The sequence below is a fragment of the Callithrix jacchus genome, chromosome 2 (assembly GCF_049354715.1).
Source record: "Callithrix jacchus isolate 240 chromosome 2, calJac240_pri, whole genome shotgun sequence".
NCBI lineage: Eukaryota > Metazoa > Chordata > Mammalia > Primates > Cebidae > Callithrix > Callithrix jacchus.
The window spans coordinates 167,781,480-167,790,232 of record NC_133503.1 but is presented as its reverse complement, the minus strand read 5'-3'; the positions used below and the strand labels follow the sequence as shown (position 1 = coordinate 167,790,232).

General features: G+C 42.1%; 1 long non-coding RNA gene across 1 annotated transcript; it reads left to right on the top strand.

The window, feature by feature from the left end:
* On the top strand, positions 1-8,486 carry LOC108590680 (uncharacterized). The gene is made up of 2 exons (XR_013532333.1): positions 1-4,260; positions 8,030-8,486. It is a non-coding gene; the product is annotated as an uncharacterized LOC108590680 (long non-coding RNA).
* Positions 8,487-8,753: the final 267 nt, after the last annotated feature.

Sequence of the window (8,753 nt, the reverse complement as noted above, 5' to 3'; positions counted from 1 at the left end):
CATTGTAAATGATCAACAACAATCAACGTTATTCCTTTAAGTTACGTACAGTCAGCCTTCAGTTCTTCTCCTTTACTGAGGATGACGGAGCTGTAAATAAGGAGAAGACAAACAGCACAAAAAGCAAATGTTATTCCTTTTATTTCTGGAGATGTCTGACAAGCAGTCTCTCACCTTTGTCTCCACATGCCTTTGAAACTGTGTTGTAATGTGTGCTGTGTCATTTGAAGACACTGTCAAGCAGATTCTATTTTACCAATAAGAACAGTGTTTCAAATAGGATGCCAAGGAAGTCAAGAACTAAGTATCCTGTTAGTCATAGCTATGACCTAGCATGTATCATGAAATACAGAGAAAGCAGTGGAATTATGTGAAAGAACGAAGCTGTAATTAGAGACTGTTAGACCTGGAGAGCGCACAGAAGATCATCTGGTCTGAGTCCTGTGTTTTACAGATGAGAAAACGGGGGTCCTGAGGGTAAGCTGCTTGTGCTAGGATGCACTGTTAGTTAATAGTAGAGCCAGGACCATTGACACCAAGGTCACTGACACTGGCCCAATGCTTCTTTAACTCTACTGTACTTGGGACTGAGACAGACCTAGGCTGGGATCCCAGCTCTGCCATGTATTATGTGACCTTGGGCAAGTTATTCCACTGCTCCAAGCCTCAGTGTTCCTCTAAAGGGCTGAATTGTGTCCCCTTCAATTTTAAATGTTGAAGCCCTAATCCCAGTACCTCAGAATGTGACTGTATTTGGAGATCGAGCCTTTAAAGAGGTGATTCAGAAATAAGACTGTTAGTGGGTCCTCATCCAATCGGACAGGTGTCCTTATGAAAAAAGGAAATTTGGACACAAGAAAAGACACCAGGTGTGGGTATGCACATAGAGGAAAGACCATATAAAGACAGTAGGAACATGGCCATCCACAAGCCAAGGAGAGAAGCCTCAGGAGAAACCAGACCTGCCGACACCTTGGTCTTGGATTTCTAGTCTCCAGAACTGTGAGGAAATGCACTTCTGTTGTTTAAGCCCCCAAGTCTGTGGTATTTTGTTATGGCAGCCTGAGCTGACCAATACAGTCCCCACCTAGAAGGCTGAGATACGAATATTTAACTCATGGGGTCTGTTGTTCAGATTAAACGGGATAATTAATCAAAAGAAATGAAAAACAATGGCCAAGACACAGTAAGTGCTCAGCAAGTGACAGTTGTTACAGTTATGCAAAGGGCCAATTAAGTATACATAAACATTCCACTGTAGCATAAATTTGACCTCACTACAATGAATTTGCCAGCAGTTCTAGACTAAGCCCCCAGTCTTCTCAGTTTGGTTTGCCTTCTGCTGGTCTTTGAATGACTCTTGAAGATAGACCTGGACTGTCTACCCATAGGTTTTTCAAAGACAGTCGAGAGACACTGAAACTAGTGTCTTCATTTTATCTTGATAACTTTCCCAGCCATAGTTAGTCATATTGGAGTCTTTCCATTAAGTTGAGACATCTATTTAAGATTCAAATTGTTCCTTTAAAAATAGACGTTTGAGAATGCAAATATTTAGAGGCCTCACTAAAGAGTTCAGATTTTTAAGGATTTTGAGTGGAGAGAGATCACGCTTGAATGTACTCCCTCTGCTCTCTTTTTAAACCTCCAGCAATTACAACACTGCTTTGCAAAGAGTAAACATCAGATGAAAAAATCTCCCAGGACCGCCTGAGAGGGAAGTGCAGAAGGCAGGAGAAGGGGACTTGCCCCTGACACCTTGGTGGCAGCATACAAAATCTGGTGTGTCCCAACAGTGATTGCTGAAGCCACCTCCTTCCCCCTTGCTCTCCTGCTGTATAGTGTCGGCAGTGGCCACACCAGACTAAAGGCACCGACTGGTCAGGGACTGGGGCTGCGCAGAGGCAGTGGAGTATTTCAAGTCCAAGTGCTGAAATGCTGGAAGTCCTTGTGTGGGATTAGAAGGGGCAGCTGGCACCCTGTTGGTTCTATTCTCTGGGTGTGCCTCGGCAGGCAGAATGCATTTTGATTTTCACCTAAATCCCAGATTGCATAATTCCCACAAGGGCATCTGATGTGAACTGAGATTTCTCCTCTGCACTACTCAACTTTCTGCAAATCCTGCCTCTTTATCCTGGCCACTCCCCTCAGACAGGACAGCCAGAGTTTCTGTTTTGCTACTAAAGAAACCAAGGCACTGGGACTTACACTAGACTTAAACTAGCAGGTGCAGCTAAGCTGACCCCGAAGCAAAGAGTTTCTGTACTCGCAAGGCAGATTTTATGGGCATTGTTCATAAGTATCTTGTTAACTCTCAAATACAGGATCAGAGAAAGTGATCTGGTCTTAGAAGAATGCAGACCAGAGACCCTGCAAAAGTCAAAGCCATGACTGGGCATAAGTCATGCACAGGGGCAGCATCTGTCTGGGTGGAACATAGTTGTGGTCATGGCTACATTACTAATCTCTTGCTCAGCCATTTGTTGAAGCAGTCATTCTTTGGGAAATGGGAGTTGGACCCTTCCCATTTCCGAAATCCAAAATGCCATCAGTGATGTCCTTCTCCATTTCAGCCCTTTCTGATGGCTTGTGGTGTCTTACAAGTTGCTGAAAGAATGTTGCCTGGAGGGAAGCTCTCTGGGTAAAGACATGCTGTGGATTCAGTCTTCCAGTGTAGAGTCTCTACATAGAAGGGTGATCCAATATGAGGCAAAACAGACTCTAAACTGTTGGCCTGCATAGGTCATCTGGGGTCAATGATTAGAAATATGGAATCTGGGCCTCATCCCCAGTCTTTCAGATTCAATGCGGTCCTGAAAAGGGCCCAGGGATCTGCATTTGCAACAAGTGTCTGGGTGACTGAAACAGGAGATCACGGACACTGTTCTGTGAAGTACTGCTCGGGGCAATACAGAGTATTCGTGTTTCTTCCGATTCTGAGCTTCAGTGCATCTGGGACCCTTGGTGCCTCAGGTGCCCTTCAGACCTTAATGGCAATGTGGCTGATCTAGGAAGACTGAAACACTCTTGGCCCTACTGCAAACTCTTGATCCTCTGGTTTTCTGCCAATAAGATGAAACACCCCCATACTTTCAGGTTTAAGGGGAAAGAAACTATATGACAGTAGAGGTAATGTCGATTTTAAAAAGTGTGCTACCTTAAACTTAGATATAATTTAACAATAGCTTTCACTTTATCTTTTGATTTTCACAGTAACCTCAATATAATTTCACAATAAGTCAGTTCACTCATGAAGAAACTGAGGCACAGAGATATGTTCTGGAGCAAGCAGTGACAACATTATCCTATTGACTGGGGAGCTGAACTTAGGTTTGGGGTCCTGCTCTTTAAACTGGCCGTTGGAGAAGGGTGCTTGAAGGCCTCACCAAGGAGTTTGGTTGTGGTCTTTAGTTATGAGGGGTCTCTTGAACAGGAGGGGTCTCCTGACATTTTCCTTTTTTTAAATTTTCTCTCTTGTCTGTCCAAACTCTTACAGCACTAGAACTGGGACTGGAGCATCATCCAATCACCAGGTTGGCAGTCTTCCTGGCAGGCTGTCCTGCCTTTCTGTATAAAATCCCTAGAGTACCATGTGGCTGTTGGTGTTGATTAGTGGATATAGGGGTTGTACTATTACCTTAATCCAGAGATGTACCAAAAAGACATTAAAATGACTAGGGAAAACCTTTAAGATTTTTATGTGACCAGAGTCTCCTTCCTGAAATTGGACCAGCTATAGCTGGATAGTCTGCCTTCATTCTCTTAATGAAGGTATCTCATGTGTGGCATAGATTATGGTAGGAGCCAGGAGACCTGAGCTCTGGTTCAGGCTTGGCCAATAATCTGCTATGAGTTTATGAGATTGTGCTAGCCTCTTGGAGTCTGTTTCCTCATCTATAACATGAAGAATCTTACTCTGTACTTTCCGGGTCTAATATCCTTCAATCTAACTCCCACCAAGCTACTGGGAATGCTAAGGATATATATGAATGAATGCCTTCTCTAGGATCCAGTCATCTGGGGATGAGACATTTCAAGAGGTACAGAAACCAGAGGCCTCATAGCTTGTAAAAAAAATCTTGGAAGTGGTTATATTTATTTTCTTACCCACTTGACATATACAGATGCTCACTGCCTCCCCCATTCATTTTGCCTTCAGCCTTGGTTTTGCTACCTGAAGGAAGCTCAGAACCTCTTGCAGTCACAGCAAGGCATGGCAAGGAAGAAGCTAATGTGGTGACACTGGGAGCTTTCATGTCTGTAAGTGAATAGGGAAGGGTGGGTATCTCTAGCTATAAGCAGTCTTGGGGGTCCCATATGGTCTGCTCATGATCTCATCATGAGGCATAGGAATGTTGCTAAGGACTGATGAATTATAGAGATCCTGGGCCTTAGCAGGCACCTACTGTGCTTTGAACTCCAAGCATATTGGAAGTACATTCACTAGAATCTGAATTTAGAGTAAGTCAAGGATAGATATTATGTTTTAAGGATATCTTCAGAGCCTCAGGAGTAGGCATTCAATCAATACCTACTGAATAAATGAACATGTCTGAAGAATAGGATCATAAACTAGAGAGAAATAAATTATACCCAAAGTTGTTCTCAAGACTGTACCATGGAATGCCAGGACTAAGGATATGGGTCTTATCTCAATTTTTCTTTGTTCTACTTTATCTTGTTTTGGTGCCACCTTTCTTCATTACAGGCTACAAGGAACTCTGAAAACGAGGGGTGACTGAGGACCATTTCTCTGTTTTAAATATGTATATATATATATACACACACATATATATATGATTATATGTTAATTTTATATAATATATAAATTAATTTTACATAATGTATAATTTTAATATATATAATATATAACACAATTTTTTATCATGTTAAAAACCACATAACATAAAATTTGCCATCTTAATATTTTTAAAGCATATATAGTTTAGTTTGGCAGTAATAGATATATTATTGTGAAACAAGGGCCATATCTTTTTAATAGTAACTCCTAAGCCCTAAAAAATACACAGATTTTTCAGAAGTAAAATATTATAGGAGATATTGTCTACAGACCTGCTTTCTAAAATTTAAATTCCATTTTCTAAAAAATTATTAAAGAATTAGAGGTATGTTTTTATAATTTTTAAAAAACCCTTCAGTAGTTTGAGTCAAAAAGAAAGCGTTAATATGGTGGCCATGACCATTACAGATGTCTTTGCTACATCTTTCAATGTGGGGCTCTTTCCTATTATATAAAATTTGTAGATATCACATTTTTATTTCCTCTTTGGTTAAGTGAGAATGTTCCAAGTCAAATAAAGCTGGGTTGCAGTACCACAGAGCACCATTAGGTGCCACTGTTTGATATGATAGTAAAGGGACTGAACATAATGGAATAAAGCTTTTCTTTCCTTCTCTTGTGCCTACTAGGTGCCGAGCTCTATGCTAAGCCCTGCAGGTACAGCAATAAACATGACAAGCCTCGGAATGAGGCAGACACGTCATTACAATAGGAGGGGTGGAGCAATTGTTTAAAGTCTATTGTAGCAAATCAGGTGAGGCATGAGATGAGCTGAACCATGACAGGAGCTATGAGAGTGGAGACAAATTTGGGCTTTTGGAACACCTTGATAGGTTCATATTTTTGTGGTGACCATGGATGCAGATGGCCCTGACCCCCTTGATCACCGACCTCGCACTATCCACCAGTTTGTAACATGGCCCTGGGCAAACCTTTGGGTCATATGGTATTATTATTATTTTTTTTTTTTGCCAATCAGTTTGAGCTTATGAGGTTAGCCTTGAACTGATGACCTCGCCTTCGCGAGCGCCATGACCTCCGGCGGGAGCCACTTTGGACCCCGGTATTATTTTTTTAATGCATTATTTGCCAAATAAAATACAGGGTTTTAAACTCCTCATGAAGAATCAGAAGGTCTAGTAACAATTGATTAAAACTAAATCATGGCTGCCCTCATAGTAGACCATCAGTTCTTCTGCCAGCTTGTTTCTCTCATCTTGGTTCTTGTCTGGTCCCTTGAGCAGGGCCAATATTTAGTGGGTGTGTACTGGGGTGAAATATGTCTGTTTTGATTGGTGACTAGCTCCCCTGAACTCCCTGAGTGTCTCCTATGCTCCAGGCCATTCCCCAATAGCATCTTCCCAACCCACTTCCCTATAACCTGGCTATAAAAAGGTTTCGCTTGGCACTGCAGGGCCTCCTGGCTCCCTGCTCTAATGCTAGGTCCAACATCCATTTTCTGATTAGTCCTTGTCCTGGGCCAAAAGGAATGTTCAATATTTTGAACATCATCCCCACTTTTAGGGTATGAAGTCTGCATGTGACCTCTGGGCTAGATTATTTTTGCCTTCAGGGGAAGGAAAATACAGGATAGATTCCCAAGGCAGGGGATGTGTTCAATCACAGATGGCTTTGGGGTTCGGGTTTTTTTCTTTGTTTTTGTTTTTACAAACTTTTAATTATAAAAGCTGTTTTATTTTCAGAAATGTTTACGTTTCCATAGCACGCTGCTGAATGCATCAATGTGGGGAGGATTATGTAAATTTTTATAACTTAAGGGAAACAGGAAATTATTTTTTTATTTTTTGCAGCTCCAACACATTAAAATAATGGGATTTCTTTTTTCATCAGTGGAATGCCATTCCAAGGCATATTTAAGTTCTTTGTGGTCAGCTCCGGTAGCAGGACAGTTAAAATGATAATAGTAATAATTAATAATTATCATAAAATATATTTGTACTTTTGGAAACCAGCCTGTTTGTGATTCCTTCACAGTTTATCTGTGTGAGACCTCAAGGCCAACCTTAGAGGAGCCCGTTGTTTCTCCTCCAAGAGCTCGTTCTGTGTCCAGAGAAACACTTGTTGGGTTTTAATTAGAAACCGGTGGGGGTGTGGGCCAGCTAGCTGGCCGCACCATGCGCTGTGATCTGGGAAGGCTGAGTGGGGGCCAGGGAGTCTGAGCATATCTTCAGGGTGAGATATTTGATTACACAAGGGAGGAGAGATGATTGCCAGTCCTCCCATCTGGAGAAAAGTTTCTGGGCAGCAGGAGCTAAGGATAGGGTGAAAGCAATTGACACACTGAAGAGAGTAGGGGGAGGGGAGGAAAGGGTCGGGCCGGTGCGTGTCAGCTCCAGGAGGCTGGCCCTGCCTCGGCCATGTCCATCTGACGCAGAATGGAATGTGACCCAATCCTTGCAGGGCTCAGTTGGAGCTCTTTCCACCGCTCTGCAGCTCACTCTCCTCATGCTCACCTGGACACATCTAGTTCTGGCCACACTGGCTGGAGCATTAATCACTGGGTTGTCCTCAGATGATGGAGTTGAAGGAAAGACAGGCTCTTCTGAAGTCAAGGCAAGTGCTCCCTCCATCTTTTCCTTCACAGCTGGAATTTTCTGCTTGTACAAATCTTAATACATCGAATCCTAACCCGGGCTTACAGGCCTTTCTCTCCCATTGAAATGTGAACCCTGCTATGGGAATGACCACACCCTCCATTTTTTTGTAGAGCATCCAGTGCAGTGTCTGGCACAAATAAATGTTCTGTGAATGTCAACTGAAGGAAAGCAGAAGCCAGGAGAGGTCTGAAATTGTTGTAAACCAAAAATAAGATTCTAAGTCTCCGTCCTGGCCAAGGAGATTCCAAAGAAACCTGAAAAACCCAGTTCAGGTCATGACAGGAAAGGGGTGGTGAGACATGCCCCTTTATACCCTCTCCCTTAGGGAGTTCAGGCACAACTGACCAGCACCGACATGGAAGCAGGGATCTTAAGGCGAACAAGACAGATTCTTTGTAGCAATAAGATACCAAATTCCATCCTGAATCTCTGACTCTGATATAATATCACACGACAGATAAAAAAGGAAACCAATATTTTACCCCAAAATATGTTTTTTGTTGTTGTATTCTGAAATGTCCCTGCAATTTTGTGGAAGAAAACTGTGTGTGGGGAAATTTTACATCTGTAAAGAATCTCTATTACCGTAACTAGATCTTTATCTTTCCAGGCCCTTTGAATCCAGAAAAGATGAACTGAGAATCTAGCATATTTTAAAGGTCTACGAAGGAAACATTTGCCATCTATATTTTCCAAGGGTGACCACCAAGGAGACTTCATCTACAGAATAAAAGCCTTCGTCTGCACAACCTCTTATCTTAACCCAGACGCTTCTTTCTATTGATTCCAGGTCTTTAGATAATAACTTAACTCTTTCAACCAATTGCCAGTCAGAAAGTCTTTGAAGCCACCTATGACTTCTAAGCTCCCTTCCAGTTGTCCTGCTTTTCTGGACCAAACCAATGTATACCTCACATGTATTGATTGATGTCTTCTGTCTTCCTACAACCCTTAACACCAAGCTGTACCCCAACCACCTTGGACACACATTCTCAGGATCTCCTGGGGCTATGTCATGAGCTGTTGGTCACTCATATTTGGCTCAGAATAAATCTTTTAAAATATTTTACAGAGTTTGCCTTTTTTTCATCAATACAGCCTTGGGATGATTGCTGGCATTCTCCACAATGACACTGCTTTCAAGGACCCAAAGCATAGCAAGACCTTGAAGTACTTGGGGAATCGTGAACAAAGAATCAGTCAAACAGGAAAAGCAGAGCGAAGCAAGTACAACTAGGAAAATTTCAGTCATTGAATTGTTTAAGAGCTTTGGAAATTGGCTGTTGCTTTACATTAACTAATAATTTGAATGTAGGTGTGACCCTCAAATGTGT